Consider the following 25,103-nt stretch of genomic DNA (forward strand, 5'->3'; position numbering starts at 1 on the left):
CCACATGATTGCCTAGCAACTATAGAAATGGTGTCAAAGCCACGAGAGGATCTCTCAGACATCCCTTTAGATAATCCAGATTTACTTCTGTTTTGTGATGGCTCCTGTAAGCGAAATTTCCGGGGAAACATAATAACTGGTTATGCCATAGTTTCCTCACATGAAACGCTTGAAGCTTATTCACTGCCCACAGTAAAATCAACCCAAGCTGCTGAACTCATAGGTCTTACTAGAGCTTGCACATTAGCAAAAGGGAAAACTGCCACTATTTACACAGACTCCAGATATGCTTTTGGAGTCTGCCATGCTGTTGGCACAATTTGGAAATCTCATGGATTCTTAACTTCTGCAGGAACTCCTATTGCTAATGGACATTTAATTGCAGTCTTAATACAAGCTATTCACCTGCCTTCCAAAATTGCCATTGTTCATTGTTCAGCCCATACGAAGGAGAGTGATGCCATATCTTTAGGAAATGACAGGGCTGACAGAGCTGCTAAATAGGCAGCTCACAACGGACCCCATTATCCTTTTTCCACCCAATTTTTAAACCTGCCTTTACCCCTGACTGATATTATTAACTATCAGGCAAATGCCCTACAATCTGAAAAAGACAACTGGATACAAAAGGGTGCCAAACAATTATAAGATGGATTATATGTTGGGCCAAATGGACTTCCTGTGGCTCCATTTCCTTTGACTTTTTGGCTTGCACTTATCTCTCACCAAAGGGGACATAAATGCAACTGGGGGATAGTTAAGGAACTAAAAGACAATTTGTTTTGCACTGGCATCCATAAAATTTCTGACCAAATTATTTCCCAGTGCACTATTTGCAAATCTTACCAAGTTTCTGGTAGAAACCAGCATACCCCAGGAAGTCCTCCCAGGCCCTCACTACCCTTTGTGGCACTCCAAATGGACTTTCTAGACTTGCCCCCAGCTTTAGGCTACTCTCACTGCTTGGTTATCATCTGCATGTTTAGTGGATGGACTAAATGCTATCCAACTAGACATGCAGATGCCACAACAGTGGTAAAGAAATTAATAACTGAAGTTATTCCTCGTTTTGGCATTCCCTTATGGATTGAATCAGATGAAGGGATTCATTTTACAGCAGAAATAAACCACTTGCTTGCAAAAACTCTGGGGTACTCATTAAAATTTCATACCCCATATCACCCCCAGTCATCAGGGCAAGTGGAACGTAAAAACCTAGATATAAAAAGGGCTTTAGGAAAGGTCTGCCAAGAAACTGGACTTAAATGGCCAGAAGCTCTGCCCTTGGCCCTTATGAAGATTCAAAATATTCCAAATAGGAGACATGGATTGACTCCTTTTGAAATAGTCTTTGGATGCCTGATGCCTACTGGCGTCTCTAAACCTTCCATTCCTGGATTAAGTGAATATTATGGGAACTTAAGTGAACAATTTGATGCTATGACTAGCTATATACAGAAATTAACTAGTATACTTGAAGCATATCGTCAACAGGTAAAAGAGGCGTGGCCCCCACCTTCTGACAAGCCTTGCCATCCCTTTCGACCAGGAGATTGGGTGTACATCAAGGTCTTTAGAAGAAAAAATGCGCTGTTACCTCGCTGGGAAGGACCTTATGAAGTCCTACTGACTACCTACACTGCCATCAAAATAAAGGAAAAATCTTCCTGGATCCATGCCAGCCACGCCAAAATAGACCCAGGACATCGCTCTCAAGACAACTAGGAGGTAGTCCCCATGGGCGACCTTAAACTAAGGATTTCCAGGGCCAATTCCCAAGCCCCAGAAGTAGCTGACATCACGAAGTAGACAGCTTTTCCCAAGATCACGGATCAAGAAAGCTTGCTTTCACCTATTTTCTCTCCCTTGCATTTCTCAAAAACACACACACACAAACTATTAGCAAATATTTATATTTCTTTAATCACTTATTAAAAAAAAAGCTGACTGGAGAGCGCTGGCCTTTATCTGTCCACTTCCCCTCTCTTAAGTTTCCACTATGGGCTTTTTTCTAACCTGTGCCTTGCTTTTACTAACCCTCTCTTTTTCAACAAGTCGAGCACAGACCAAACACCCCCTTATGCCAGTTTACCAAGCCTTGGCCACGCTAACTAATCAGTCTGACTGTTGGTTATGTCAACAGCTAGATAGCACAAAAGAACCTGAACTGGTCTTTGTTCCTGCTGAAGTGAACACCTAGTGGACTAAGTGTGGAAGATGGATGAACAGCAGGGTATGGTATGCACAACAAGGGAAACTTCACTCTGCCTCTTCTCCTGGTGAGTCATTTAGGCCCCAGAAAGACTCTATAGAAGCTCCAGGACTCTCCCTTGCCCAGGTAAAGACAATAAGTGAAAGATTTTCCCTCAGCATTGAAAGTAAACATGACACTGGACCTTTCCTGGGTGACATACCAGGACAATACTGTAATCAAATCCTGTGGTTTAGTTGCACAGGTGGTATCCTCAAGCCTCTAAAGGGAGTTATAAGTGACTCTAACACTACTCCCTTTGGCACAAACATCTGCCAAATCACCAAATGCTCTGGAAAGCTTACGAGCCACCCATGTACAACTTGGGGTATTGCAGCTGCCCGCATGGTTAAGCTGCCCAGTGCCACAGACTATGTATGGGTGGATCAAAAATCTGGACTCACTTGGTCAGGTGACAAGATCAAGCTTTATAGCTGCCAAAATCAGACTGCAGGCCTCTTGTACCAGCTATTCCGCAATCTGTTCTGTTCTCACAGATTGACAGGAGCGCATGGAAAATGGAGACGCTTAGGCACTAACAGTACCAGTGGCATAGGTCATGGAATACTCCAGGCCGTGGGAACTACAGATTCAGTTCTAACCTTGTCTATAAACCACACTGGTCTTTTTATTTTATGTGGCAACAAAGTATATAAAGGATTCCCACCTAATTGGTCAGGACGCTGTGGACTCAGATACCTGGCCCCTTCTGTCACCAAATACTCTACCCTAAACGCCAGCCACATTGCAAACCTGGGTTCCTTTGTTCATAAGATTGTGCCACATAAGCGTGCCCATCGGGAAATCGTGGAGAATCCACTTGGGTATCCCAACTCCAAGTTCATTTCAGCATTGAGTCTTTTTGCCCAGCTTTGTTGATTACGAGTTGGAAAAGGCAATCTTAAATCTCTCCATGGTGATGGAACAAGAGTTCACCACCACCATGCAATCTTTGAAAATACTCCAGTCAGAGATTAACAGCCTAGCCTCTGTGGTACTCCAAAATCGATGTACTCTGAATACACTGACTGCCCAGCAAGGAGGAGCCTGTGCAATCATTGGTGAAAAATGTTGCTTTTATGTGAATGAAACTGGGCAAGTAGAATCTAACTTACATCTATTAAAAGAAAAGATTGACATTTTCCATCAGATAAATGAAGCTCACACATTTTATTGGACAGACTTATTTCCAGGATTGGGAGACTGTTTTAATGGAGTGTGGGGAAATGTGCTACGATTTGTTCTTTTCTGCTTGTTTATCACCATTCTAATCTATGTTCTTTTCTCTCTTTGCAGATTTCTTACAACCTGGCTACCAGTTCGATTTTTCTCTCCACAGCCACCAGCTCAGCTTTTAATGTGTGAAACTTTCAGGGAAGTTTCAGAGGAGGGAACTGATGGGGTTGAGGGCAGGCCGCCCCAAGATGTGCCACTCTGGTCTGCAGACTATCTCTAGCTGAAGACAATGAAGCCTCAAAAGGCTCAGGAAGAGCATCAGACCTTCCCCCCTCAAACTGCCTAAAGGACTTTAACATAGAAGGCCTGTTCCAGGAAGGAGCTCATATCGGTGATAGCTACAGTATGATGTAAAATAGGTGTCATAAAAGGACACCAACAAACCCATTTTTTGGGCCTAGCAAAACCTGTTTAACAAACATTTGCATTCCATCTCTAAGTAGATTGTCTTCCTCCCCTTTGAAGTCCCAGATCACTATGTCCTCCTTGTCTGTAGCTGAGGATACTTAAACAGGTGGACTCAGCCAGAGGGTTGGGTTACTCAGTTTCCTCTGGGTTTCTCCCATGTATACATGCTATTAAATTTTGTTTGATTTTCTCTTGCCAACCTGCCTCTTTGATTATTTGACCAGCCATGAGAACCTTAAGGAAAAGCAGTGGGGGGAACTCTCCCACTTCCCCCACAGCTTCTTTGGAGAAATGACTATTCAGATCTTTTGCCCACTTTTTATTTGTAGTTTCATTGTTGAGTTGTAAGAGTTCTTTATATATTCTAGATTAAGTCCCTTAACAGTTAAATGATTTGCAAATTATTTTCTCCCATTCTGTAGGTTGTCTTTTCACTTTCTTGATGGTATCCTTTGAAACACAAAAGTTTTTAATTTTGATGAAGTCCAATTTATTTTTTTTGTCATGGTTGCTGGTGCTTTTGATATCATATCTAAGAAAGTTTTAACTAAAGGTTAAAACAAAAATATTTTCTTCTAGAATTTTTATAGTTGTAGTTTTTACATTTAAGTCTATGATCTATTTAGGCTTATTTTTTGTTTATAATATAAGGGTCTAAATTAATTTTTTGGCATAATATGGATATTCAGTTGAACCACTTGTTGCAAGGACTATCCTCTTCCTATTGAATTGTCTTGGAGCCTTGGTGAAAAATCATTTGATCACACACATATGGGTTTACTTCTGGACTCCCAATTCTATTCCATTGATCTACATGCCCATCCTTTTGCCACTACCACACTGGTTCAATTACTATAGCTTTATTATAAGCTTTGAAATTGGGCAATGTAAATCTCCTAACTTTGTTATTTATCAAATTTATTTTGGCTATTCTAGGACCTTTGGATTTCCATATAAATTTTAGGATTACCTTGTCAATTTGGGGAAACTTACAATCTCAGCCATAATGAGGTTTCCAATCCATTAACATGGAATGTCTCTCCCATTTATTTAGATCTTTTAAAATTTATTTTAGCAATGTTTTGCAGTTTTCAGTATACAAGTTTTGCATTTCTTTTGTTAAATTTGTTCCTCAGTATTTTATTCTTTTTGATGTTATTAGGAATATTTTCATAATAGTTTTCTTAATTGCATTTTATTATTCTTTGCTAGTGTATAGAAATATAATTAATTTTTGTATATGGATCATGTGTCTTGTGACCTTGCTAAATTCATTTAATTTTAGTAGTTGTGTATTTGTGTGTATTCCTTAGGATTTCCTAAATATAACATCATGTCATCTGCAAATTAGCAGTTTTTACCCCTTCCTTTCTAATCTGAATGACTTTAAAATAATTTTCCTGTTGTTGCACTGGCTCAAATCTCCAGTATAATGTTGAATAGAAATGATCACAGTGGACACTCTTGTCTTGTTTCTGATCTTAGAGGAAAAGTACTCAGTCTTTCATGATTACATATGATTTTAGCTAAAGGTTTTTCACAAATGCTCTTTATCAGGTTAGGAAAGTTTCCTTCTAATCATAATTTGTTAAGTGTTTTTATCATGACAGGGTATTGAATTCTGTCAATGATTTTTCTGTGTCTATTGAGATGATTATGTGTTTTTTGTCCTTTATTAATATGGTGTATTTGTTTTTAATATTATGCGAACTTGTATTTATGGAACAAATTCTATTTTGTCATGTTTTATAATATTTTTTATAAGTTGTTGATTTCAGTGTGCTAATACTTTTTAAGATTTCTTACATGTGCCTTCACAAGGGATATGTCTGTAGTTTTCTTTTCCTCTGATGTCTTTAATATATGTCTTTGGTATCAGAGTAATACTGGCCTAATGCTGGGAAGCATTCCCTCCTTCTCTACTTTTGAAAGAGTTTTTAAAGGATTGGTGTGATGTTTTTTCTTTAAATATTTGATCAAATTTACCACAGAAGCCACATGGGCCTGGCCTTTTTTTGTGTGTGTGGGAAGATTTAAATTGCTGAATCAATTTCTTTACTTTTTTGTCTATTTACAAGTTTTATAATTTTTTGGTGAATATTGGACATTTTAGATAACATACTGTAACAACTCTGAATTTTGATTTTGGCTCCTGAAGGTTTTTTATTTTTGCTTGTTTACTAACTTGCCTGAACTACATTTATGACCTCTGTCTCCACTACAATGTGTGGCTGCTGACGTTTCTGCTCCAGATTCTTTTCCCTTGCTTTTATTTTTAAAGACTAGCTTCCTGGGGGTTACTCCTGCGCCTGCCTTGCTTGGAATAAAGATTACTCCAAGGTTTTGCTCAAACACCTCCACCCAGTATGCATCCATTATTTGCTGATGGATCTGTGTGTGGACTGGGGAACACATTCGGACTTCAAACTGCTTTCATGTCTACTCCAACTTCACTTTCTGCTGGTCTCTCCTGCTTCTCTTCTATGCACTCACATAGTCACTGTAGGCCTGGGATGTGTGGGCATGTGTACAGGATATATAGATTGCTTATCAAGTCCACCATGGCTGCTTCACTTCCTGGAATTCTCTGTTACAACCCCTGTTAGTCTGTTTGTCCACTGCCTGCCCCCAACAGTCTTGCAATCTCAGGCTAGAAGCCCTTCTTATCTACTTGCCACTTAGATCACTACTTTAACCAACAATGCTCTAAGTCAAGTAAGTTCCCTTCTGCAGCAGCAGCAGTAGTGCTGCTGGTTTTTATTTTACAGCCTGCCTCACCTTGGTTGAACTACTGTGCCAAGAGAGCTGGGGCAGGGGGTGGTGGTTGTGAGTGGGAAGCTGGAGTAAGCCCAGTGCATTAGTTAGGATTCTTCACAGAAACAGAACCAATAGAATATAAATATAGATATAGATATAGATATATAGAAAGAGATTGGCTCACACAATCATGAAAGCTGAGAAGTTTCACGATCTGCTGTCTGCAAGCTGGAAGTCCAGGAAAGCTGATGGTGTAATTCCAGTCCAAACCCGAAGGCCTAAGAAACAGGGGAGCAAATGGTCTAAGTTCCAGTCTGAGTCCGAAGGACCGAGAACCAGGAATGCCACATTTGAGGGCAGGAGAAGATGGATGTCCCAGCTCAAGCTGAGCAAATTTGCTCTTCCTCTGCCTTTCTGGCCCTCAATGGATTAGATGATGTCCAACCGCATTGGTGAAGGCCATCTTCATTACTCAGTCTACTGATTCAAATGTTAATCTCCTGCAGAAACACCCTTACAGACACACCCAGAAATAATGTTTTATCAGCTATCTGGACATCCTTTAACCCAATAAAGTTGACACATAAAATTAACCATCACACCTAGGCAAGAACACCATAGACTTGTTCTGTTCCTACCCAAAGTTCACAAGTTCTCAGTTTGTTGTATTCCTGGGTCAATTTCCACAGTGTTGAAATAGATGTTTTTGACAGTTTGTTCAGCATTTTAGTTGTTATGTACATAGGCATAAATTCCCCAAACTCAGGAATTTATTTACGCAAATACAAGGTGAATTCTTGAATCAAAGTCAAAGAAACTCTTCCAACTGAGGGAAATGTCAGTCCTTGGCCACTATCAATGCAAGAAACAACAGTAATACTTTCCTGGACATTTTTCTACTATTTTAGAATAGAGTCTTTGACCCAAACACATGAAGAAGGGAGCTAATATTTAATATAAGATGGACTTCAGGTTTGTTTTCTTTGTTTTTTTTTTTTGTAGATTGGCACCTGAGCTAACAACTGTTGTCAATTTTTTCCTCTTCTTCTTCTTCTTCTTCTTCTTCTCCCCAAAGCCCCCCAGTACATAGTTGTATATTCTAGTTGTGAGTGCCTCTGGTTGTGCTATGTGGGATGCCACCTCAGCATGGCCTGATGAGTGATGCCATGCCTGCACCCAGGATCCGAACCTGCGAAACCCTGGGCGGCTGAAGTGGAGCGCGCAAACTCAACCACTTGGCCACAGGGCCAGCCCCTGGACTTCCGTTTTGATGCACGCTTTACTGACATGGTTTGAACTTGGACTCATGTAGGCAAATCTAGATGGCAGAACAAGAGAACAGAAGGTCATAGGATGAAAAAGAGAAATTAGGAAAGAAAAGGGCAGAATATGAATAGAGTCTAATAATCTTTCTCAAGGGGTTCTTTATACCTAGATCACTTTTTCAATTATTGAGTAAATCCTTCAAAAGCAAGCACAGTCTTTTATCTGTTGTAAAATACTTTAAATGTAATGTCAGTACTGCATATATGTTAAGTTAAAATAATGGTCACTTGCTCCAATGGTCTGGGTAGTACTGAGGGTTAGGTTTGTTAGTATTATATGGCAATGAAGCCAAAATTCCAACTCTTGATGTAATGTGAGTGTATCCTCCCAAATCTAGAAGATGGGGCACTAAGACACTGACACTAACAAAATTTCAGACACATATGAGTCAGCTTTTCTGACCTTCATTTATGTAAACAATATCTAAAAGCAGGCATGTTAGGAACCAAAGATAGATGAGCTGCCAAAATGCAGAGTATTTGTCACGTAATGACGAACAGCATCAAGGTACAGCTATACCATTTTACAAATATCCTGAAGAGTTAAATTTAGTAAAAATCATTGAATTGTACACTTGAAATGGGTGGATTATATGATATGTAAAATATGCCTCAATAAAGTTATTAAAAATACTCAGGAAACTGAGGGAAAAAAGCATATTTTTCAAAAATGGATTTTGGAAAATATACAGATGCAAAGTAAAGTCAATTACAGTCATAAGAAAAAGGCAATCTGTTAGGTATTATAGGTATTTAATTCAAACAGATGTCTTATACAGCTGTACTTTAATGTAGGTGAAACATGTTGCTTTAGAAGTGGATTTATTAATGAAATGTCAGATGCAATTAGAACTCTATATATTCAGGAATAAAAATTTCAACAAATCCATTTTTTTCCCTTTTCCTGGAACATTTACCATCACACATATTTTCAGAAATTTGCAGTTCATGTAATCAACCCATCAATGACTTTCACCTTGACCATGGACTTATTTGTATGGAAAAGTACAAAGTATTTGCTAAGTATAAGCAATATCGTCAACTAAATGGTACCTCAGGGCAGGTTGTTTATAAACAGAAAACAGTAAGGGACATGTTAAATATCCCCAGCAGTACTCCCTGCATACTATCAGGTTTAGAAATACGGAAGACAGTTTACATTTTAAGCAATAAACCAGCTAGCTACCAGACTGCCATTAAGTACAAGGAATCCAACTAGAATAACTTGTGATTCATGAAGAAATACTGCTTTCTGCAGCTTTGTACAATGGAGAACTGAATATGGTTCCTTTTAGCTTCAAATTAGAAATATGTTTAGAGGGCAACATGGAAATAAATACTGTTGTTTTTGTTTTCAATATTAATTTAAAAAGAATGTTACTAAAAATATTTCACACTTGATGCTAAATATGTCCCAACTCTACACATCCTCCATCTTCCAACAATCACTGCCAAGTGACTACCTCGTACCCATTTACTGGGATCACTATAGAAATTAGCCAGTAATCAGGGAGCACCTGGCTCAAGTGACCTGTAATGGGTTGCAGAGGATTGCACATCATGTTTCACATGTAGATGAGGTTGCCATCTGGTGGATTCTCTCTAAGTAAAAGCTAACAGCATTTATAGGTATAAGCAGAGCAATCCTCTTCTAGGTGGGCAAATGTTGCCACTTTTAGAAAACATATCATTTCTTTTAACATTTATTAAGTGTCCATTTTATGATTTGCACTGAATGGGTACTTGTTTTTATAAGTATGAGGGAAAAAAATCAGAAAAAATCTAAAGCTTTGGATTTAAAAGTTAATAAATGTGGGATGGAAAAAGATATTTTTTTCTTTTCTTTTTTTTTTTTGAGGAAGATTAGCCCTGAGCTAACTGCTGCCAATCCTCCTCTTTTCGCTGAGGAAGACTGGCCCTGAGCTAACATCCATGCTCATCTTCCTCTACTTTATATGTGGGACACCTACCACAGCATGGCTTGCCGAGTGGTGCCATGTACGCACCTGGGATCCGAACCAGTGAATCCTGGGCTGCTGAAGTGGAATGTGTGCACTTAACCGCTGCGCCACGGGGCCGGCCCCAGAAAAAGATATTGTATACAAATGGTAACCAAGAGGGCAGCAATGGCTATACTTATATCAGATAAAATAGACTTTCAGTCAAAGTCAGTCACATGAGACAAGAAGGTCACTACATAGTGATAAAGGGGTCAGTTCAGAAATAGACAGCAATAAAATAATAGTAGTGGACATCAATATGCCACTTTCAACATTGGACAGATCATCCAGACAGAAAATTAATAAGGAAACAGCAGACCTGAATAACACTTAGACCAAATGGACCTAATAGACATATACAGTACATCCCATCCGACAGCACCAGAATACACATTCTTCTCAAGTGCACATGGAACATTCTCTAGGACAAATCATATGTTCAGCCACAAAGCAAGCCTTAACAAATTTAAGAAGACTGAAATCATATCAAGCACCTTTTCTGACCACAAAGGTATAAAACTAGAAATCAATAATGGGAAGAAAACTGAAAAATTCACAAATATGTGGAAACTAAACAATACATTCCGGAACAACCAATGGGTCAAAGAAGAAATCAAAAGGACAGAAAGAATCTTGAGTCAAATGAAAACAAAAACACAACATACCAAAACTTATGGGATGCAGCAAAAGCAGTCCTAGGAGGGAAGGTTATAAGTGATAAATGCCTACATTAAGAAAAAAGAAAGACCTCAAATAAACCACCTAACTCTACACCCCAAGGAATTAGCAAAGGAAGAACAAACTGAGCCCAAAGTTAGCAGAAGGGAGGAAATAATAAAGACTAGGACAGGAATAAATAAAACAAGGACTAGAAAGACAATATAAACAATGGATAAAACTAAGAGTTGGTTTTTTGAAAAGATAAACTTTTAGCTAGACTAACCAAAATAAAAATGAGAGAAGACTCAAAAGCTAATAAATGTAACTTTTAATTTAGCTAGTTCCTGCTAAACAAACTTTTGTTACATTAATATTAAAAATGGTTAGTAGTAAAACCTATGACATCGCATGGGCTCTGTTTTAAATGTTAAAGTGATTTCTGTGTCATGTATATCTTTACCTAACAGCCTTAACCATGGGGATTCAGGGTCAGATAAATGCCAGAACTATAAATGGTTCCATCTCCAACCTACTTTAATAAAAAATGACTGTTGATTCAGATATCACCACCCATTTTTTCTAGTTTTTCTCTTCTTTCTTTTCCCAAATGAACCCTCTAAAAGCAATCTGCCATATACTGAAATATGACATCTGTCCCTTAGAAGACATGACAGTTGATGAAAACAGTGTGCTACAAACCATAGTTACTTGTTCCATTTTTACACATAGGTCAGTTAACTGAACTCTGCCCCATGATCATTAGCCAGCCATCTCACAACTATGTATTACTTGCTGATCATAAAAGAGAGCAGGTAAAAAGAACATGGGCTTTAGAGTTGGATCTGGATTAAAATCCTATCTCTGCTGTTTTTAAGTTACTTCTCCTTCATAAATTTGTTTTCTGAGACTCATTCCTCAGCTGTAAGAAAAAGAAGTGAAGGAAATGATACTATAGGGATGGTACTGGGTTGAGAGATAAAAGCACCTACCAAATAGTAGATTTTTAATACATGTTAGTTAAATATGAGAAGTTTCTTTTAGAAAAGTATGTACTTTGCTGCCTTTAGACAGTTGTCATGCTGCTCTAAGCATTTACTTTTTTACTGGAGCCCTATCTACTTTTATACTCCTTATGTTTCAATTAACACTACCATGTTTGCATGAATAATCGACATCAAAGCTAGTTTAAAAATAAATGAGCAAGTAGATACATATGTTCATATATACATAAAAATATTAATTCAAATTCAATACAAACATCAATACAAGTGTAGTTATTACTCCTGGGGATGTGAAATCACAACTGCAAGTGTGATGTTATGTGAATGGGAATTTGTGACTTGAGATAAAATTTCCTTAAGAGTAAGATGATTGCAAATACTTTTGTATGTAGAAGTGAGGACAATAAGCTCTGGAAAACAGTTAGATGACAAGAACAGATTCTGGTGATGATGCAGATACTAACGGTGAAGCTGCATGTGTAGAATTAAAGTTATTTCATGAAATATGAGGAGGAAAATACACTAAATCAATATATTTATATAATAGAGCTCTAGTTATTTTACTAAATTTACATTTTAAATGCCATAAGAAGATACCTGACTCATTCATCTATATCTCTAGAAGTTTTTATAGTCCAGTTGACAAGAAAAACCTTTTTGGTATCTTTTTATTGAGGTCTCCTTATATCTAAAGATTTATAACACATGCTGATGACTACAAAATCTGTATCTCTAGCCTAACCCTTTCTCTTGAACTCCAGACTCACATATCTAAATATCTCCTATACATCTCCATTAGGATGTTCCACAAGAAGACAGCATAGCCAAATGGTCAAGAGTGCAGACTAGGGGTTAAACAGACTGGGTTCCATTCCTGGCTCTATCATTTACCAGTTGTGTAACTTTGGACAAGTTACTTAGTTTCTCTGAGCCTCAGTTTCCTCATCTGTAAAATGGGAATAAAAATAGTAGTGACCTCATAGGATTATTGTGGAAATTAATGAAATATATATCTAATACACTTGGCTGAATGGAATCTACTAAACAGTCAATGCATTGTATATTCCATTAAAAGAAACACATACACATATACCTCTGTGAAATCAGTAATTTTTTTCACTAGTGTGTCATAGCTGGCAGCTCTTTTTCTAGACTTGCTGTATCCCAACTGGTTTTAATGATGTATTGCAGCTGTTGTTAAAGGTAAGCATGTATGAATAGCATACAAAGGAACACATATATTTGGAATGTTACCTATATAATTCATTCTATTTATATTCTAATTTGGCAAAACGAAAAAATCAAAATATTTTGTGTCATCCATGTAGCATTCTTCACATAATACTATATGGAGTATAGTAGTTATTTTGCATGCCTTATCTTCAACACTAGATTAAGAGCTTCTTGATAAAACAAAGAGCATCTTAGACATTTTTATATGCTCTCTTCCATAATGCCTATCATAATGCCTTGCACAGAGTAGGTACTCAGTAGCTATCAGTTAATTAAAAAAGAAAGTTCTTCTTTTTTCTTGTTCTTTTACAATAAAAAATGAAATTTTTCAATCTTCAATAATCTGCAGGCTCAAATATATTTCACTAGTCTTTGGGAGAATTAATTATTTAAGTTCTCATTTCTTCTCTAGATTATTTCCTTTAAACCTAGACCACCAATTTTATGCATGTTCCAGACCTATGAATTCTTGGTAATCTGTTTGACTGAATGTGTATTAAATCATCACAGGTTGCTATTATCTAGGAGTTCTGTAAAAGTTTGATCACTTGGAAACATTACCCATACTGTTTTTAAAAACAGGTTTAAAAGTTACAGCAATGCCTTGGCAGATTTCTCTTTCTTCTCTCTTTCCTTTTATTCTATCTCTTTTCTTACAAAATATTTGATGGTATATTTTGCAAAACAGTGAACTATTTAAATCACAACTCCTGCTTAAAGTTCCAAATCACTAATCTTCAAATTCAAGCACCTGACATGACCTATTTAATATTTACATACTGAAAGAGCAGCAAAAAGCAGGGATAGTGTACAAAATTATGCTACGAATATAAATAAGTCTAGAGTAGTACTTGAGAAGGGGAGAGATGGGAGAGGAAAAGGAAATGAGAACATTACGAATCTTTGGTGGCATGCTTCCCCCTTTCCTCCTTACCCATTTGTCCTTTCTTTTTTACTGTTTTAAATTCATTTGTCAGATAATCACTAACCATTTTTTTATGAAATAATTCAAGAAAAGTATTTAGCCCAGTTACCAGAACATTGTAAACACTCAGTACAGGTTAATAAATGTTAGTGATTATTATTATTGTGTGCAACCCCACTTCTTTGCCCTTACCTTGACCTCTTTTCCAAAATTTACATATTGGCAAGGTGTGTGGTCAGGGTTGGCATAGAGGAGGACCACATGCAGACTCTTAGACTCTTTTTTTGTTTTATTAGGTTTTTTTTTGTTGAGTTATTGATAGGTTACAATCTTGTGAAATTTCAATTGTACATTAATGTTTGTCAGTCATGTTGTAGGTGCACCACTTCACCCTTTGTGCCCACCCCCCACCCAACCTTTCCCCTGTTATCCACTAAACTGTTCTTGGTCCATAGTTTTAAATTCCTCATATGAGTGGAGTCATACACAGATTATCTTTCTCTCGCTGGCTTATTTCACTTAACATAATTCTCTCAAGGTCCATCCATGTTATTGCAAATGGAATGATTTTGTTCTGTTTTGCAGCTGAGTAGTATTCCATTGTATATATGTACCACATCTTCTTTATCCATTCGTCTGTTGATGGGCACTTAGGTTGCTTCCACGTCTTGGCTATTGTAAACAGTGCTGCAATAAACATTGGGGTGCAGAGGACTTCTGGGATTGCTGACTTCAAGCTCTTTGGATAAATACCCAGTAGTGGGATGGCTGGATCGTATGTTAGTTCTATTTTTTGTTTTTTGAGGAATCTCCATACTGTTTTCCATAGTGGGTGCACCAGTTTGCATTCCCACCAGCAGTGTATGAGGGTTCCTTTTTCTCCGCAAACTCTCCAACATTTGTTGCTATTAGTTTTAGATATTTTTGTCATTCTAATGGGTGTAAGGTGATATCTTAGTGTAGTTTTGATTTGCATTTCCCTGATGATCAGCGATGATGAGCATCTTTTCATGTGCCTATTGGCCATCAGTATATCTTCTTTGGAGAAATGTCTGTTCATGTCTCCAGCCCATTTTTTGATTGGGTTGTATGATGTTTTGTGGTTGAGTTGCGAGAGTTCTTTATATATTAAGGATATTAAGCCTTTGTCAGATATATGACTTGCAAATATTTTTTCCCAGTTAGTGGGTTGTTTTTTTGTTTCAATCCTGTTTTCATTTGCCTTGAAAAAGCTCTTTAATCTGATGAAGTCCCATTTGTTTATTCTTTCTATTGTTTCCCTTCTCTGAGAAGGCATGGTGTCCGAAAAGATCCTTTTAATACTGATGTCAAAGAGTGTACTGCCTACGTTTTCTTCCAGAAGCCTTATGGTTTCAGGTCTCACCTTTAGGTCTTTAATCCATTTTGAGTTTATTTTGGTGAATGGTGAAAAAGAATGGTCAATTTTCATTCTTTTACATGTGGCTTTCCAGTATTCCCAGCACCATTTGTTGAAAAGACTTTCTTTTCTTCATTGTATGCCCTCAGCTCCTTTGTCAAAGATAAGCTGTCCATGGATGTGTGGTTTTATTTCTGGGCTTTCAATTCTGTTCCATTGATCTGTGCACCTGTTTTTGTACCAGTACCATGCTGTTTTGATTACTGTAGCTTTGTAGTATGTTTTGAAGTCAGGGATTGTGATGCCTCCCGTTTTGTTCTTTTTTCTCAGGATTGCTTTAGCATTCGGGGTCTTTTGCTGCCCCATATGAATTTTAGGATTCTTTGTTCTAATTCTGTAAAGAATGTCATTGGGATTCTGATTGGGATGGCGTTGAATCTGTAGATTGCTTTAGGTAGAATGGACATTTTAACTATGTTTATTCTTCCAATCCATGTACATGGAATGTCTTTCCATCTCCTTATGTCGTCATCCAATTCTCTCAGAAAGGCCTAGTAATTTTCATCATATAGGTCCTTCACTTCCTTAGTTAAATTTACCCCAAGGTATTTTATTCTTTTTGTTGCGATTGTGAATGGTATTGTATTCTTGAGTTCTTTTTCTGTTGGTTCATTACTGCAGTATAGAAATGCTACTGATTTATGCAAATTGATTTTATACCCTGCAACTTTGCTGTAGTTGTTGATTACTTCTAACAGTTTTCCAATGGATTCTTTGGGGTTTTCTATATATAAGATCATGTCATCTGCAAACAGCGAGAGTTTCACTTCTTCCCTCCCTATTTGGATTCCTTTTATTCCTTTTTCTTGCCTGATTGCTCTGGCCAGGACCTCCAGTACTATGTTAAATAAGAGTGGTGATAGAGGGCATCCTTGTCTTGTTCCTGTTTTCAGGGGAATGGGGTTCAGTTTTTGCCCATTGAGTATGATGTTGGCTATGGGTTTGTCGTATATGGCCTTTATTATGTTGAGGTAGTTTCCTTCTATGCCCATATTGTTCAGAGTTTTTATCATAAATGGCTGTTGGATCTTGTCAAATGCCTTCTCTGCATCTATTGAGATGATCATGTGGTTTTTATTCCTCAGTTTGTTGATGTGGTGTATCACGTTGATTGATTTGCGGATGTTGAACCAACCCTGTGTCCCTGGTATGAATCCCACCTGATCCTGATGTATGATTCTTTTGATGAATTGCTGAATTCTGGTTGCCAAAATTTTGTTTAGAATTTTTGCATCTATGTTCATCAGTGATATTGGCCTGTAGTTCTCTTTTTTCGTGGTGTCCTTGTCAGGTTTTGGTATCAGTGTGATGTTGGCCTCATAGGATGTGTTAGGAAGTGTTCCATCTTCCCTAATTTTTTGGAATAGCTTGAAAAGGATAGGTATTAAATCCTCTCTGAAAGTTTGGTAGAATTCCCCAGGAAAGCCATCTGGTCCTGGGGTTTTATTCTTTGGGATGTTTTTGATTGCTGTTTCAATCTCTTTCCTTCTGATTGGTCTGTTCAAATTGTCTGCCTCTTCTTGAGTGAGCTTTGGGAGACTGTAGGAGTCCAGGAATTTATCCATTTCCTCTAGGTTATCCATTCTGTTGGCATATAGTTTTTTGTAGTATTCTCTTATAATCTGTTGTATTTCTGCAGAGTCTGTTGTTATTTCTCCTCGCTCATTTCTGATTTTGTTTATTTGAGCTTTCTCCCTTTTTTTCTTTGTAAGTCTGGCTAGTGGTTTGTCAATTTTATTTATCTTCTCAAAAAACCAGCTCTTTGTCTCATGGATCCTTTCTACTGCCTTTTTCGTTTCAATAGTATTTATTTCTGCTCTGATTTTTATTATTTCTCTCCTTCTGCTGACTTTGGGCTTCATTTGTTCTTTTTTCTCTAGTTCAGTTAGGTGTGCTTTAAGGTTGCTTATTTGGGATTTTTCTTGTTTGTTAAGATGTGCATGTATTGCGATGAATTTTCCTCTTAATACAGCTTTTGCTGTATCCCATATGAGTTGGTATGGCATGCTATCATTTTCATTTGTTTCCAGGTATTTTTTTATTTCTTCTTTAATTTCTTCAATGATCCATTGCTTGTTCAGTAGTGTGTTGTTTAGTCTCCACATCTTTGTGCCTTTCTCAGCTTTTTTCTTGTAATTAATTTCTAGCCTTATAGCACTATGATCGGAGAAGATGCTTGTTATTATTTCAATTTTTTTAAATTTGTAGAGGCTTGCCTTGTTTCCCAACATACGGTCTAACCTAGAGAATGTTCCATGTGCACTTGAGAAGAATGTGTATTCAGCTCCTTCAGGGTGGAGTGATCTATATATGTCTATTAAGTCCAATTGTTTTAGTTTTTCATTCAGCTCCACTATTTCCTTGTTGATTTTCTGTCTGGATGATCTGTCCACAGATGTGAGTGGGGTGTTGAGGTCCCCTACTATTATTGTGTTGTTTTTAACATCTTCCTTTAGGTTTGTTAATAGTTGCTTTATGAATCTTGGTGCTCCTGTGTTGGGTGCATAGATATTTATAAGCGTTATTTCTTCTTGATGAAGTGTCCCTTTGATCATTATATATTGTCCCTCTGTGTCTCTCTTTACCTGTCTTATTTTGAAATCCACTTGGTCTGATTTGAGAATTGCAACACCTGCCTTTTTTTCCTTGCTATTTGCTTGAAGTATTGTCCTCCACCCCTTCACCTTGAGTCTGTGTTTGTCCTTGGGGCTGAGGTGTGTTTCCTGGAGACAACAAATTGTTGGATCTTGTTCTTTAATCCATTTTGCCACTCTGTGTCTTTTTATTGGAGAGTTCAATCCGTTCACATTGAGAGTGATTATTGATGCATGTGGACTTAATGCTGTCAATCTGTCGCTCATTATCTTGTTTTCCTGTGTTTCTTTTCCTGTTTGCTTTAGACTATCCATTTAATACTGCAATTTCTTATGCTGGGTTTCTTAGATTTTTCCTTATCTATGATTTGTGACTCTGTTCTGTACTTTATTTTAGTGTCTACCTTGAAGTTTGTATTTAGAATCTCGTGTATAATATAGTCTATTCTCTGGTGGTCTCTTACTTACTTGACCAATACTGATTTAGACCCTTTGCTCTTCCCCTCCTAAATAATTATTTTCATTTTTTATTCCAACTCGTCTTATTAATTTGTAGTTAGAGTGCTAAGATCGTCCTTGTTTTGGTAGTTTCCTTATTTTTACCCTAATGCTATAGTTGAATATTTGCTATCCTGTTCTGGTTCTAACCATCGGTCTCCCTAGTTTGTGGATTGTGTCCCCTTTCTCCCTTTTTTCTTTTTTCAGGTATGAGAGCCTTCTTGAGGATTTCTTGTAATGGAGGGCTTTGAGTTACAAATTCCCTTAACTTTTGTTTGTCTGGAAAAGATTTAATTTCTCCCTCATATCTAAAGGAAACTCTTGCTGGATAGAGTATTCTTGGCTGAAGGTTTTTATCCTTTAAAGCTTTGAATATATCACTCCATTCTCTCCTAGCTTGTAGGGTTTCTGTAGAGAAATCCGCTGACAGTCTGATAGGGGCTCCTTTATAGGTTATTCTTTTTTTTTTTCTTACTTCCCTGAGTATTCTTTCCTTATCATTCCTATTTGCCAACTTTACTATTATGTGCCTTGCAGTAGGTCTTTTTACATTGACAAATCTAGGAGATCTAAAACCCCCCTCTACACACATTTCTCCGTTGATCCCTAGATTTGGGAAGTTCTCTTCAATAATTTCGTTAAGCACACTTTCTGCTCCATTTTCCTTTTCCATATTCTCGGGAATTCCTATGATCCTTATGTTCTTACTCCTCATTGAATCCATTCTCTCTCGAAGATTTTCCTCATTTTTTTTAATTCTTAGTTCTATTTCTTCCTCTGGCGCCATTCAGCCTGTCTGTCCTCGATTATGCTGATTTGCTCCTCTATGTTGTCTACACGGCCATTCAGGGAATCCGTATTCTGTTTTATCTGGTCCATTGTGTTTTTCATCTCAAGTAATTCTGTTTGATTCTTCTTTATGATTTCAATCTCTTTTGTGAAGTAACTCCAGAACTTGGCTTGTTTCTCTTTCTCTCTACCTCATTGAGTTTTTTGATTATAGCTGTTCTGAATTCATTATCACTTAGTTTACCTAATTCCAAGTCCTCAGGACTTAATTCTGTGTTTTTATTGTTTTCCTTCTGGTCTGGGGCTTTTATAAATTGCTGGATGGTAGAGGAGAGGATTTTTCTCATGGTGGTAGAATTCAGTTGCAGTTAGAGCCTGTCGCCACTAGATGTGGGTCGAGAGCGGCATGCTAGCTCTCCGCCTTGGGGCAAGATGGCTGCGCCCACTGGCTTTGCTGGGGGGGAGGGGCTGTTACTCACACACGCCGGTCTGGGTTCAGATCAGTTCTGTTCTCTGGTCTCCCAAGGCCCTTGATTTATAGGGTCCCCGCGGATGGAAGCTTCCCCCCCCACCCCCCGTCAGCGGGTCTCCACTGAATCAGCGGCAGGAGTCCTGGATGATCCCCTGGTTGCGCGGCCCCTCCCCCGCTCCTTCCCGACCCGCACCGCAGCGATCGCAGACTCTAGGGGAGGGAGCGATGTTCTCTCCTACCATTCCAGCGCCTCCGAAGGTGTAAGCAAGTTTATGATCTCCACCTTCTTGGTATTGTAGGTCTCTAACGAGCTGGCATTATGTTTATTCTCTGAAATTCAGTTCTTCCAATCTTTTGTTGTATTTTGGAGGGGAGAGAATCCCGGGTCAGCTCACCCCACCATTTTGCTCCACCCACTCTCCCTCTTAGACTCTTTTTTTAACACTTAAGGTCTGTCTGAATAATTTTCTTAAAGAATAGTGTCTTAAATTCACTCATTTCATGAAATCTACAACATTAACTCCCTGCTCTACCCCTCCAGGCAGGAGCTGTTCCAACTAGTCACTAAATAGCATGCTTCTTAAGGTTCCTCAAGGAGAGTAATTAATGTCTACAGGCAATTTTTCATAAAAATGCATTTTGTATCCAAAAAACACTAGACAAGCCCATATATATTAAGTTTATGTATTAACTTAAATTATCCACAATTTTAAGTATTTGAGAGTTCATATAATTCAGTTTTCTGTAATGACAGATCTTTTACCTTTTGTTTTTGTTTTTTGGTGAGGAAGACTGGCCCTGTGCTAACATCTGTTGCCAATCTTCCTCTTTTTTTGCTTGAGGAAGATTGTTGCTGAGCTAACATCTGTGCCAATCTTCCTCTATTTTTGAATGTGGGATGCTACCACAGCACGGCTTGATGAGGTCCACGCCTGGGCTCTGAACCTGCAAACCCTGGGCTGCCAAAACAGAGTGTGCAAACTTACCCACTACACCACCGGGCTGGCCGAAGACCTTTTACCTTTTCACAGTACAGTGAATAGTCATATATTTGGCTTACATATTATATAATTGTTTATTTCATGTTTCTCTGAAACAGATTTTTACTTTATTGCTGGAAGTGGGCTTCTTAATCTTCCACCCCTAATGTTATCAACTTTGGACTGTATTATTTCTCAATATAGAGTGTGCTATAAGATTTCCAGTTAAACAAGGCAGATTAGACACATGCATTTATCTCTGCAGCCCCATGAAGCTCCACTAAAATGACAGTAAAGGAATTTTTTTTTAAAAAAAGGTATAAATGGAAACGGACAAAGAACAGGAAAGGAGACAAGAGCAGAAAAGTGAAGTTGACAAAATTCTAGACGTTGGAAAGCCATAGAAGAAGTGAGTGCTAAGCTAACTCAACAAACTGGAGAAAGCTGAAACCTAAGGCTGGTGGTGACAGGTTCATTTCTTAAAGTTACTGAATCTCTCCAAGGTACAGGATGAAGTGAGGGCTAAAATAGTAGGATTGATCAAAAGTACATATAAAAAAAATTGGATCCCCAAAGCTCCTTATCCTTTTCAACAAAAGATTCAGGTTTTATTTTCTGGAGTAACTGAAACATCCTTCCAGAAAAGAAGCTCTCTAGTCTTGGAAACAATAGGCATAGCTGAGGGCTGGGGTGTGAACTTTAATGCAAATGGGCATTGAGCCTCTATGTACTAAATATTAAGACATCCCCCCCCACACACTCAGTCATCTTTCTGCACTAGGTTTCTAAGATATCGTCAGCTGAGCAGGAGATTGGAGGATTCTGGAGAAGCTGACCAGCACTAGTGTAAAGCCCTACAGACACTGATATTTGGGGTGTTCCCATTGAAAAGACTAAATTTCTGCCCAGTTACTCCCCAGTGAAGCTCAACAATCCACAAGTCCCAACAATGGAGACAGAACTTCTTTTTTGTGCCTCACCCTTAAATATTTATGGCTGGCCAAATCCTTAGATACTTAGGAAAGTTTCTAAAATAAAAGAGACCAAAACAACAGCAGCAACAGCAACAGAAGTCAAAGCGAAAAGAAACAAAAAAAAACTATAATGAGAAGATACTACATTCAAGACACAAGAACAGTATGCTGTAAAAATGGAACTTTCAAGGAATGAGAAAGAGCTCTTAGAACCTCAAAATATTATAGTAGAAATCTTAAACTCAATAGAAGAATAAACATTTTAATTTGAGGAGCTCTCCTAGAGAATAGCACAAAAAGAAAAAGAAATGAAAACAGAACATTCAAGAATTCAGTATGGAAGGGCCAAATTAGACCAACAAAAATTCTAGAAAGAGAGGACAGAAAAAGCAGACGGGAGGGAATTACTAAAGAAATAATATAAGGAAAATTCTAGCACTGCAAGATATGAGTATACAGATTGAAAAGTTCTACCAATCCAGAACAGTGAATGAAAGATTCTCAATAATGTATTGCAGTGAAATTCCAGAAGATGGAATAAAAAGATTTTAAAGCTTCTAGAGAGAAAAAACAGGCCATATACTAAGGATCACAAATAATATTAGGAACAAACTTCTAAACTATATCCCTAAAATCAAGAAGACAAGTTTTTAGGGAAAATCATATCCAACTGTGGCAGGATGAATAATGCCTTCTCCAAAGATCTCCTTGTCCTAATCCCTGGACCTGCAAATATGTTAACTTACATGGTAAAAGGGATTTTGCAGGTGTGATTAAGTTAAAGATCTCCAGATGGGGTAATTATCCTGGATTTTCTGGTTGGGCCCAATGTAATCAAAAGAGTTCTAATAACAGGAAAGCAGGAGGATCAAAGTAAGAAAAAGGAGATGTGAAAACTGGAGCAGAGTTTGGAGTGATATGCTTCAAAGATACAGGAAGGAGCCTTGAGCCAAGGAATGCAGGTGGCCTGCAGAAACTGGAGAAGGCAAGGAAAAAGATTCTCCCCTGAAGCCTCTGGAAACAACCAGCCTTGCCGACACCTTGACTTTAGCCCACTGAAACTGAATTCAGATTCCTGATCAAAAGAAACTAAATTTGTTGTTTTGAGCCACTAAGTTTTGGGTAATTTGTTACAGCAGCAATAGGAAACTAATACACTAAACTAGAATTCTCTATAAGTTGAATAAACAGATGAGACATTAGAACAAGGTGTTGTCAGACATGTAAGATCTCAAAAAATCTACCATCTTTCTCAGGAAGTTATGGGAGGATAGTTCTCCACCAAAATGAGGAAGTTAAAGCAAAAGTGAGGGAAACATATGCTCCAGAAAATGGGATCCAACACAAGAGAGAGGCAAAAGTAATTTTCAGGATGGGGTGAGGGGATACCCCAGGAAGACACCTATTCAGAAAGACTAAACCAGTTCAGCTTGGAACAGAAGGACAAAAATCCCCATCACAGACATGTTGAATTTAAAAAAAAAAAAAGAAAGTTATAAATAACCTGATGTATTTGAACATACAGAGAGGAGACATATAGATTTCTTGGGAAGACCTGTTTTGGGGATGAGTAACTAACTGGAAGGTTCATAAAAAAATTCTAAGCAAATAAAAATTAAAAACGTGGCAAAACAAAATTTTTATAGCACAGCAAATGAAATAACATATTCAATACATGGTTAAATTCTAAATAATGTTTACAAAGTCATAGTAATATAATCACTGAATATTGATTTCACCATATCTTTTGGGAGGAGGGGAAGTGTGAGTTTACGGGTACATAAGAGAGCCAAATTACCACCTTTAATAATAGAAAGTCAACAGGTATTACCTAAAAAGCAGAAAAATCAAGAAATAGCAATATAAGCACATTACATAGAAACATGGCAGTAAATACTATAGGGAACAGCTAAAATTGTTTCAAGTTATTGCCCTTCAGGAGTGAGAATCAAGAATGGAGAGGGATGGAGAGGGACTGTTGTTTTTTACTGTAGTATTTTTTTAAATCTATGTACATGGTATTAACTTAATAAAATTAAAATTTTAGTTTAAAAATGAGTTGTTTCCATGAACAATACATTTTTGCGCTTAATTCTTCTGAGATGTGTTGTGTGCATGTTCTAATCTAGAAATCACAATTTTTAAAATAAATGAAAATCCTTATACATATGTAGGCACATTTGCCACTTACTCAATTCTTGAGGAACACAAATAAAAATCTTTACCATGACCTGTAGGGCTTGTCAAACTCTCTAATCTCATTGCATGCCACCAGTTCCTTTACTTATTATACTCTACACACTGACCTTTTTCATTTCTCTGTCCAAACAAGCAAAGCACCTTTCATGAATACCTGCCCACAATCTATTCACATTGCTTAGAAGGCTATTCTTTTAAGTCTCCTCCTGGTTGGCTCCTTATCTTTCAAGCCTCCAATTAAATGTCACTTCTGCAGAGAAGCTTTCTCTGACCACTGAATCTAAAGTAGGTCCCCATGCCACGCCCACCCTCCTGTTGTTCTTTCCTGCATTGCTCTGGTTTTTATTGCACTTTATCAAAATCTGTAAAAACATATTTGCATACATGTTTGTGTGTTTGCACTAGACTCTAAGCTGTCTGGCACATCTGTGTGGAGCAGAGGGACCTGCACATAGCAAGTGCTCAATGAATATTTTTGAATGAACTTGTTTTTAAGTGATATATCCATGTCTCTGACATTTACAAACAATGGCATGTTATACTCTGTAGTTTTTGCATATGTTAGCAAAAATTAGATAAAGAGGGTTAAATAAAAACAAAATAATACAATTCAGACCTTTTTGAAAACTTGAGTTCTTGAAAACCATCCAAGTCTTAACACTTTTTGTCCCATCTAAGCACTAGCCCTCTATTATACAATGGATTCTCAGCAATGTCTGGAATTATCTTTTACTCAATATAGTCTCCTTTAATCAAACACTTTATCATTTTTAGTTAAGCTGATTATGATAATTTTATACAACAGGGGGTTAATCAACATTATTGATCCACACAGAAGGCATATACTCATATAACCAGGATCACATAAATGTCTTCTCCTTTTTCCAAAAATACTTGGTAATGAGATGTATAACTTAGTCTTTTAGTCACTATAATAGAACTAAATGCTTCACTTAGGTCACTTGTTTTGGACTCAATTGGATTTTACTTAGAGAAAGCATTTCACGGTTTTTATTCTTTGTGTTTGTAGCCTGGGAAGGACTGTGAAGTGAAAAGCACAAAGGTTCATTTTAATTACTTCAGTAATATTGTAGCTTTAATATGAATGGTAGTGTTATCTTTTATAAGCAATAATTTCAAAACAGACAGAATTTGTAAAAATCTTACAATTTAAGCCTGATAAAAAGAGATTGGACATGTAATGTATCTACTACAATGCTGGGCACACTAAGAGTGGTCAATAAAAATTTGTTTTTTTCCTTGCCTCTGATAACACAAGTACTGGTACAGCCAACTCTCATTCATTACAGTCCATTAAAACCTCAATTTTATACTTGTACAGTGTTTTTTTTTACCCTAAGCC

The 25,103-nt window shown here is 37.5% G+C and overlaps 1 protein-coding gene across 7 annotated transcripts in view; it reads right to left on the reverse strand.

The window, feature by feature from the left end:
• The window catches only part of DCX (doublecortin), a 367,328-nt gene that overhangs the window by 337,053 nt on the left and 5,172 nt on the right, over positions 1 to 25,103 (reverse strand). For 3 of the 7 annotated variants that reach the window (XR_011434867.1, XR_011434868.1, XM_070257762.1), the window contains exon 3: positions 6,837 to 6,930. The exons of the other annotated variants lie outside the window; for them this stretch is intronic. The gene's annotated coding sequence lies outside the window, so the exon portion shown is untranslated. The remainder of the gene's footprint in view (positions 1 to 6,836; positions 6,931 to 25,103) is intronic. 7 annotated transcript variants of the gene reach the window in all.

Source organism: Equus caballus, chromosome X (genome assembly GCF_041296265.1).
Source record: "Equus caballus isolate H_3958 breed thoroughbred chromosome X, TB-T2T, whole genome shotgun sequence".
NCBI classification, from domain to species: domain Eukaryota; kingdom Metazoa; phylum Chordata; class Mammalia; order Perissodactyla; family Equidae; genus Equus; species Equus caballus.